Consider the following 10,528-nt stretch of genomic DNA (forward strand, 5'->3'; position numbering starts at 1 on the left):
TTCCTTCAAGCGTTCGTAAATATTCCCATACAAACTCTTATAATTCCGCCATGACTGTTATTGAGCAAGATGATCATCTAACAGCTGGAGCTTGGGCCGCCTGTGATTCAAGCTGCGATGTAATGCTAATGCTAATTTTGGACAAGGTCAATTTATTAGTATGTAGATTAAACGACAACGGCTTTTGACAGGACTTAGCCTTTATAAAATGTGGGGTTCAACTATGATTAGACTTTGGACCATCCATGATGTCTGTATTTCAATTAATGTTACCCTTTGTAACTAAAACTCTGACGCACTGATTTTACCATCTGTATGTTACCTTCGTGGCAGCTGGACATTTTGTTACATTCCCTTACAAGTGCTCTGCTCCCATTACAATATTCCCCACCATATGCTGGTTCTGGATTGGAACATTCTCTAAACCTTGTCTGTATGCCACTGACTGTTTTAGTGCAGATACTCCAAGGACTCCACTCACTCCAACCACCATTGACTAACAATGCTTCAAGAATAAGCCATTAAGAAACAACTTTAAAAGTTTAAAACTCGCCCTTGTAATCCACCCCCTCAAGTTACATTGCAGCTCTCTAATGCTCCCCAGGATGACAAGCCACCATCAACTCTCATTGTATCAGAGGTTAACATGATTAACAAGTTAAATATGTCATAAAATGAAGAACTGCCTGCAGATATTGCAAATTGCATGCATATATATTGCTAATTCATTCAACATTTTGACCGTTTCAAATAAGAATAACGAATAAAAGAAACTTTACAGAATCTTAATACCAGCATATGGTAGAAACCTTACAGCTTCTAAACTTGATATCTGCATTGATATTGCAAATTGCATGCGTATATAATGCTGATTCATTCAACCTTGTGAACAAAGAAGATAACGATAAGGCAGAACTTTGCCACATCTAAATAGCAGCGTATGGTAAAAACCTTGCATCTACTAAACATTGATATCTAAAAATCTATGTAAACGAAATTATAGGTGCATGGAGCACCTGGAACCAGCAAAATTAATAATCAAAATCATGATAAAAGATTGTTGGTTTAACACCGAATACACACTCTCACCTGGACAATGATTTGTGTTGCAAGACTGGCTTATGCTACTAAGTCCATGGCACCACCTTCCGCCCCACCTTGGGGGAGGATTTGTACAGCTGCGCACTCGGCTCTGCGATCCACCACCACAAGTTAGGCTGCACCTCTCCCATGACCCCCAGGATGACCAGCCACCATGAACTATATTTATAACAGAACTTTAAATGATTAACAAGTTATATTGACTCTAAATAGAAGAACTGCCTACAAATATTGTAAACTGCATGCACGAAACATTGCCCATTCATTCGAGTTTTTTTTACTATATAAAATGAAAATAACTATAAGAATTCATGACTTATAACCATGAACTAAAGGTGCATGGACCCCCAGGATGATCAGCCACCATGAACTATATTCATAACAGAACTTTAAATGATTAACAAGTTATATTGACTCTAAATAGAAGAACTGCCTACCAATATTGTAAACTGCATGCACGAAACATTACCCATTCATTTGATTTTTTTTTACTATATGAAATGAAAATAACTATAAGAATTCATGAGTTATAACCATTGTAACTTATGACTGATATTTTCCATGCTCACTTGCGTGCTATGGAGAATATGCATACTGAAGTTAAGGTGTCAAAGGTTAAAGAATATAATATAAGAATATAATGTGATATAGTGTGAAGAAGAGTCCTTTTTCTCATTCAATAATGATAGTATTTTAAAATCAATGGTGATCCATCCCTTCGGCTCTCATGAACATGATTACTTGCATATATATTGCTAATTCATTCAACATTTTAACCGTTTCAAATAAGAATAATAGTATAATAATATAATAATAGTATTATTTTGAAATCACTGATGATCTTTCTTTCTTGGTGGGCTCTCATGGGCATGATAATTTTAAAGGATTAATCAATTGTGAGGATGTCTTTAGACTTAATTGATACTGCATATAACGATAGCTATTTCACCATATCCTCAAAAAAGAACAAGCCAAAATCCACATAAAAGGTAAAGAGATAGTATTTGTTAAAAGAAAGTAATCATCACAAAGTTAATTTCATTCATTCATATATTTAAGAGTTAGGAGAATCTACGATAGAATTCTTAACAAAAGTAAGGAGATTCAAGTTATTAATGTATGAAAAAAATTCTCTTAAAAGAAACTGTTCTGTCAAAGATAGTAATTTTGTTAGGGATTGATTTTATTCATTCTCAAATTCAAGAGTTAGCAGAATCCTTGATACAGAACTAAAATAAAAAAGAACAAGTCACATTCTCATTAACAATTAAGTAAGGTATTAAGATACTTACCAGCTGATTCATTCCACAAAATCCACATGAAAAGTAAAGAGATAATATTATTTGCTGAAAAAAAGTAATTATCTGAAAAGTTAATTTCATTCATTCTTATATTGAAGAGTTAGCAGAATCCTTGATAGAGTTCTCAATCAAAGTAAGAATATTTAATTAAAAAAAACAACAACCTTAATTTGAAAGTAAAATGAAATCACCACACCACAGGATGCTCATTAACTATCATGTAAACAAGTAATGTAAATCAGCAAAACAGCCAGGCCCATATTTTAAGCCAATTTTATTCTGGTCAGATAGCATTGACATGAAAGGAAATCAGGTTCTTTTGCTATGATTAAAGTAATCATGTTCTCGCACCAAAGAATATCTCATGGACTTAAATGATAATAATAAATATAATGTGATATTATGTAGAGAAAAGTCATTTTTATTATATCAGTAGGGATAGTATTTTAAGGTCACTGGTGATCCATGCCATCTGATTGGCTCTCATGGACATGATGAACATCATAAGATGGATTAATTATGAGGATGTGATTAGAACTGAATCAGTACTGAATATTACGGTAGTTACTGCACCATATCCTCATGAAAAGTAAACAAGTCACATTCTAATTAACAATTGAGTAAAGTAGGAAGACACTTACGAACTGATTAGTTCCACAAAATCCACATGAAAAGTGAAAGGATTATATTAATAAAAGAAAGTAATCATCTGAAAAGTTAATTTTATTCTCAAATTCAAGAGGTGGCAGAATCCTTGATACAGGACTTAAATGATAATAATAAATATAATGTGAAGAAAAGTCATTTTTCTTATATTATTATAGTATTATTTTGAAATCACTGATGATCTGTCCTCTCTATTGGGCTCTTATGGGCGTGATAACTTTATAGGATTGATCAGTTATGAGGATGTCTAGATCGATACTGCACATAACGGGAGTTATTGCACCACATCCTCACGAAAAGGAACAAGCCAATTTCATATTAATCATTATGTAGAGTATGAAGACACTTACTCACTGTTTCGTTCCACAAAGTCCACATGAAAAGTAAAAGGATATTATTAATTATTAAAAGAAAGTAATCATTTGAAAAGTTAATTTGATTCATTCTCATATTCAAGAGTTAGCAGAATCCTTCATTCTTTTTGAATAGTTTGGAGAATCTTTGATAGAATTCTTGATAAAGTTAGGAGATTCAAGTTATCAATGTAAGAAAAGAGTTATCTTAAAAGTTATGATTCGGTCAAAGCTTAGATTTGCTAATTGAATTACTGTCTCAGTGAGTTTGATAAAAGCATTCATATGAAGATAATAAGATCATTCATTTCCAACATTGGATAACAGCAGACAGACACGTAAAAAGGAAAAAATATGAAACTTTTTAATGAAGAAAAGAATCATCTTGGAAGTTGTTTCAATCTGTTTGTTCATTGAGTAGTCAGGCAGATTCCTTGCTAAAGGACTGCCCCTGATTTTTATAAGAGTATCAATCTATATGAAATATATACACCATTTGAATTTTTAATCAATTCTGTCAGTTATTAATGTCAGAAGTACTATCTACTGAAAGGAAAAAGCCACGCGCATGCATTCCTAACTAACGGTGAATAAAATAATTAGGACACTTACTTCCTGATTTGTTTATAGATTTCCACAGGAAGAGAAAGAAAATGAGATAATTATTAGAAAAATAATAATTTTCAAAGTTGAACTTCACTCAAATCTGAAATTTTTACATTTTTGAATGAATTTTTCCCCCTGATTCGTTCAGAGACGTTTGTTATCAAGAATTCCAGTTATTGCAGCAGTTCTTGATTTGAAATAAGGGCTGAGAATTCTTGTCAGCGATAAATAAATTATAATTGCATTTGCAGAGTGAAATAATTAAGGTTCCTCACCACTATATTTCTGGGGTGTTACTAGGCGAGATCTTGCTGGTATTGAATTTCGTTCTAATTGGACCGATACTGATAACTTGCTGTGGACTGTGAGTGACGTTACGTTACTTCTTTAGTGAAAATTGAAAATCATGGGCGTTCAACACTCATATCACCAACGGCGAAGCTGCGAGTGATATTTAGTTGGAAGTTGTCCCAAATGCCCTGCGGAAACCATGCTATTTATCATTTGATAAAGGGGGTCAGTTTCCAAAGAAACTGTGGTGCCGTGTCGGTGAGGGAGTAGAACAAGATAATTTTGGCTTTATCAAGTGAGTTGATAATATAAATTGGCCACCGCAAAGAGTTTCAAAGCTGACTTTCGTGCGCTAGCCCTTCTTCACAGAGAATGGAGGAATTGTGGGTTGCGTGTGTGTTTATATGTAGGAAATGGATAAACAAGAATACATTAGTTGAATGAAGAGCATTCGTTGATACCGCGGGGATTAAGAGTTCCGATTTGAAAGATAAATAGTTGTTCAAGAGTTTTACGGCTTTCGAAACTGCTTAGTTGTAAGGAAGGTCGCAGACTGCCCTGTGCTCACTCGTAATTCCCACCTTATCAGCGAACGCTCTTCATTCACCTAATTTATTCTTGTTTTTCTCGTCACCCTGTTTCCACCAATAGCTTAGTTCCATTTTCTGCATATAAACTCACACACAACCCGAAATTTTTCATATAAACTTAGTTTATAACGTAAATTGGCCACCTTAAAGAGTTTCCTCAGCTTGAGGCATCTGATAAGACTTGTAACACATATGTAGGCGATAAGAATAAAGTGTTAACATACCTAAGCATTGTACTCCAAATGACATCACTAACAGGAAAACAATTCGTGACTGAGGCATCCCTTCAGGAAAATAAAATTATTTTTAAAATTAGTATCAATGAAAAACGGTAATCTTATTAGTTTATCCTATATATGCGTTATTAAACAAGCGTGAGGTCACGAGGGCTAGATATTGATCGAGTTCCTTTCTTGCGCTTTCATGGTCGAGACTAAGTCGAGGTCAATAACACGGAAAAAGAATGAGGCTAATATCCAGCCATCTAGACCGAACAAGCTTAGTCAATAAAGGATTTATGATACAACAATAAGATCATCAGTTTATTAAGAATCAACACTCATTCTTTTCGAAAGACTGGAAAGGAAGTCCCCTGTGTTTGTACCAAATAAACCTACGAGAATCGTTTAAGTTTATCATTTATGTTATCTTGTGTTTTTACTGTCTTTTGCCGCTTTTTGCGACCTTATCACCGGTATTATCCAAACATAAGAAAGTTGTTTTTCTAAGTAATTTTTTTTCTTGCGCTGAATCAAAATGGGAAATTCCCTGCGGACAAGATGGGCCCGCTCAGGTGGGCAATTAGAACACAGAATTCGCCTCATATTGCCCCTCGGGCTCTGCTAGCGATGTAATAAACTCTCATACACACATCCATTTCATTTGTGTAATCTTGGTAGTTTTTAGTTGGTAAACAAAAATAACTAAAATAAATACATTATTATTGAACACTTACTGAAAGATGGAGGCGTCAACTGAATTTGTTAATTTCCGGTTAAGTGATGACAATTTCAAACCACGCTTGTTGGCTCCTCTAATTTTACTGCAAAGTGGTTATCACATCAAAATACGTCATAAAAGCACATGGGACTCAGATCCACCTTATCACAAACTCACGTTTGATTGCATAAAACATTAACAAATGGCCTTTTCGTTCCGTTTGCTCTAAATTTTTTTTTTAGATTTAAACAGCAAATCCCAGAGCTTAGCCGATTTAAGTTTCAGGCCTAAACTGAGTACAATATGGGCCACTTCTTTCACTATTCAATTTATATGTTCCTGTAGCTTGATGATTAAAGCCGAGTCTTACCTAACTTGAGGTTAACGTGAGAACAGCAGTTGAGCACAGTAATATTCACTCCTTCGAATTTTTTTTTTTTGTTCGGATGTCCGTGTATTGAGCTTTTAAGATATCACCCGAACTTCCTGAAACAATTGCCAGCCATTTTGTGGCCAAATGTCTCAGTCATGCCTCAATGTATTGCTTTTTCTAAAAACAAATGTGAGGCCAACGGTAAAATACCTCCCGCAATATTGTGTAAAGTGTGTTTTCCGCCTTTGATTTGTTTTGATGTGTTTGGTCTTGTTCTGTTGTTTTTAACTCTTCATTTAGGTGACATATCATTGATTTCAAGTCGGGAAAGACGACTTTCAAGAAGGTAAGCCTGGAGTAAAGGAGCAACATTCTGAATTTAGATCGCATACGCAAAACATCTTTACGTTTTATTACCTTCATGTCAGTTTACTCTGGAGCAGCAAGCAGAATATCAAGTATCACTCACCCTGATTGAGAAAAAAAAAAGAGAATATCTTATTTCAGATGTAAGCCAGCGATCTAAATGGGGAATGTTTTAAAATGATTGAATTTTGCAAAGTTCTTAGCACCATGCGTTTTAATTAGAAAACTGGGTGGAAGACCTCGCACCTCTTTTCAAATCCATAAAATCTCAAATGGGCATAAAATGTTCCCTATCAGGTGCCGGCTTCTTTTTCTAGTATAGGTCATTTTGTGTTCATGAAAAGTGGTAAATGAAGGGAAGCTCGGTCGATTTGAAGCGAAAGACCTGAACATATATATTTTCTCAACTCCACCTGTTCACGAAAGAATGAATTAATTCTGAGCCAGGTTTCCTGTGAAGATTCCGGCTTACACAACTGTCTAAAACTGACGAGTATACATCACGTTTTGAAATCTTCTCCCAGAACCTATCGTTTCCGATTTTCCAAAATTATATAAGTGAAGTATCAAGGCCAACGTCTTTAAAATATCATTACTGATATGGGAAAGACGTCCTATTTCTTTTTTTCCAAAAATGGAAATTCACAGAATATTTTACTACCACTTCTTTCTCTAAAACGGGTCATTTTACGTCGATAACAACGGTACATTAAAGGGAAGCTCAGTCTACTTGGTGCCAGAGGACTATCCATGTTTTTTCTCAATACAGCTTTCAACCAAGTAATAAACCAATTTTTGGTCACGTTTCTTGTGAAGATTACGGCTGTCTTAGACAGCCGTATCTTAAACTGAGTGGTATACATCACGCTTTTAAAACTATCAGGTCTGAACTCGTCATTTTTCATTTACTACAATTGTAAACTTGCAAGACTTAGCCTGTTTAAAATGTCATCACTGTGAAAGGGAAAACTTCCTTGAAGTTTTTTTTTCGCATTTGAAAGATGAAAAATTAAAGAAAAACTACCAGCAAAACTAGGCCGCATCAATACTCGCACCATGCATTCATGACAAAAAAAATAAAATACGTAACTATCCATTTACCTTTCGAAGTTGAGTTTCTTCGGTGATGGAGTAATTTTCTATTGAACTTAAAGCGTGAGAGGCGCACAGAAGGCGCAAAGTGCTAGTACTGTTTTGGCATACTATCAAAACATATACGTATTCAAGCGTTTGATGACCAATTGTCAAGGCTATTGGAACAAAAGGCTTACTAAAAGATTGTTATCTTTTAATCAATTACTAATGACAAGTTTTACTTTTAACTAAAATTAGCACAAACCAGCTGAAACCATATGAGAACAAAATTAACTTTATCCCCGGGGAGAGTCCATTTATCATCAATCACTTTTACCTCGTCCGATCCCATATATCTATTTTATCTTATTAAAGCGGAGCTCACAAAGCCAACCATACCTACAAAATTTGCTAACTCATCAAGCCGAGAAAATTCATGTGACCGTACTACTGGTGGAATCAAATTTGAAGTCATTCAGATAATGTGCAAACATTGACCCATATATCTCTCTATTCATCCGCTTTAAAAACAATTATTGCAAGGTTTATTTCGTTGTTCGATCTTCTCTTGAAAAATCGAACTTTCTCAAAATATCAAGCCTTGATGGCTTACTGCGCAGGACAAAAACTGTCGGATTTTCATATGATAAAATATGTTGTGTACAAATTGCAAACGGCGGCGCATGTAGCATACAAGAGAGATAAACAATTTTTTTCTCAGGATCAGTCCTGAGTCGGACTGAGTTTCTCTTACAATAAATGCTCTAACCCCCAAAAATGAGGCTTTCTTGCAATTAATTAATGTTTTGCATCGAGAAGTTAAAGAAAACGGGTTTTTTGCTGTCCATCAGGCGCCGAGCACAGTCACAATCGACAGAGTTGTGCTGTTGTTCTTTTCGCGCTAAGCGCGTGTTGCGTCATCCTCGGAGACTCGGGCTTTGAGTCGGTTTCAAGTCAGGGTGAGAGGTAGGTAGACAGGATGGTCTACCTAAGGTCTCTTCTGTCACAAGGAGTTCGTGGAGTTGTTGCTAGCACTAACGATTGAGTTTTATCACTAGCGATTGATATTTTATCACTAGCGATTGATATTTTAGCACTAACGATTGAGTTTTGTCACCAGCGGTTGATGATATTGGCACAAATGGCTCCCCATAAGAAGTGGAGGTTTAGTCAGAGAAACCACTTTTCCTGTTCCAAGCCTCTCATGGCTTTGTCACATGTTTCCAAGGCTCCTCCTGGTTCAACATATCAAAGCACACGCAAAAATGCCAGTTACGCTGGAAATAGGGGGAGTTCCAACTCGTTTCAGCTTTTTCCTTTAAAGGCTTGTAAAAGCCAGGAGTGATAGCTATATCCCTTTTAAATTGGTTAAGAACTTAAAATTTGAAAAAAATTAGCCTGTTCCAGGTGTTCGGTCAGAAAAACAGAGCACAATAGTGAACAGCACAAAGTGGCAGCAGAGCGAAAATAGAATCAAGGTTTCCACTTTTATCCAACTCAATCCAAAACCTCCTTCCTCTTTTCGCTCTGCCGCTACTGTCGCTCAGTTTAGCATCATGCTCCATTTTTCTAACTAAACTGCTTGAACAGGGTGTAGGACATGCGTTTCTCTTTCCACAGGAAAGTTTGAAAAATGTCAGGGAGAAGTTGACGGGGGTTTAGCATTAATAATGAGTACTAGACCCCTTGCTGACTGGATTGCGTCACACAAGGCCTCATATTCTCCCGCAAGCAAAGAATCACTCGTGCGGAAACCGTTATCCCTTTACTGCCTTAGGGAAATGCCAAATTTTTCTAAAACGAGAACGATGAACCTTTAGACCACGTATAATATATAATTTCAAAGGTATTTTCAGGGGTATGCTATAACGACACAAACAGGCGAGGAGGATGTAACTAAAAATACTGAGTTTTCAAAGTACAAAATAAAAAAAAAGGTTGAAATTTTGTTTGCCTTATACATATGGGGTATATAGGTATATACTCAAGAAGCTAGAGTTGCTCTCGGCTACGCCACGTGCAACTCTTACGCATCTTTCGTGCTCTTCAAACTTCCCGCTTGCTTCATATCTCGATGAACGCACAGCTGACGTATGAACCAATTGTTTTATAACATTTTCAACCCGATGGTTTAAATGTTGTGAAAGGGTCGATATTCGCTCTGCTACGCTTCAGCGCGTTGATAATTTTATTTCAGGAAAACATTTCGCTACGCTGTAAACGATCTTGTCTTAGATTGGTCAAAAACTGACAGGTGAATTCATGCGTGTAAATGAACTTTATTTTCTGATTGAGTGCAAAATTCTCGAGGGATTTGTTTGCTGACGTCATGGGCGTGCACAGTAGGAATATGAAGCACGCTCACACAATTGAATTTACGCGCTCTCATATTAGAACAGAGCTAGTAATCAAATTCAATTGCGCGAGCGTGCTTCATATTCCTATTGTGCACGCTCATGACGTCAGCAAACAAATCCCTTGAGAAAAAAATTTTCCATCGGGATGCAAATGTTATAAAACAATTGGTTCATACGTCAGCTGTGCGTTCATCGAGATATGAAGCACTTGAGAAGTTTAGAGAGCACTCAAGAAGCTAGAGCTACGCCTCGAGCAACTCTTACGCATCTTTCGTGCTCTCCAAACTTCCCGCGTGCTTCATATCTCAATGAACGCACACCGACGTATGAACCAATTGTCAAATAAACTATAGCTTAAATTGTAGCTCCTAGAGCATTGTTTGTTGTGAGATATAACCTTGACCAATACAGTAAAAAGACAAAAAGTTGAAGGGTGGTATATCAAGTGTCATATTGGAGGGGGCTATGCTTTTATGCCCTCAATATGCCCTACGGCACTCTTTGGCATTAA

At 36.1% G+C, this 10,528-nt stretch overlaps 1 protein-coding gene across 1 annotated transcript in view; it reads right to left on the bottom strand.

The window, feature by feature from the left end:
• The window catches only part of LOC149037498 (inactive tyrosine-protein kinase 7-like), a 117,808-nt gene that overhangs the window by 74,832 nt on the left and 32,448 nt on the right, over window positions 1–10,528 (bottom strand). The window lies entirely within an intron of this gene.

The sequence above is a fragment of the Pocillopora damicornis genome, chromosome 11 (genome assembly GCF_964200805.1).
Source record: "Pocillopora damicornis chromosome 11, jaPocDami1.2, whole genome shotgun sequence".
NCBI lineage: Eukaryota > Metazoa > Cnidaria > Anthozoa > Scleractinia > Pocilloporidae > Pocillopora > Pocillopora damicornis.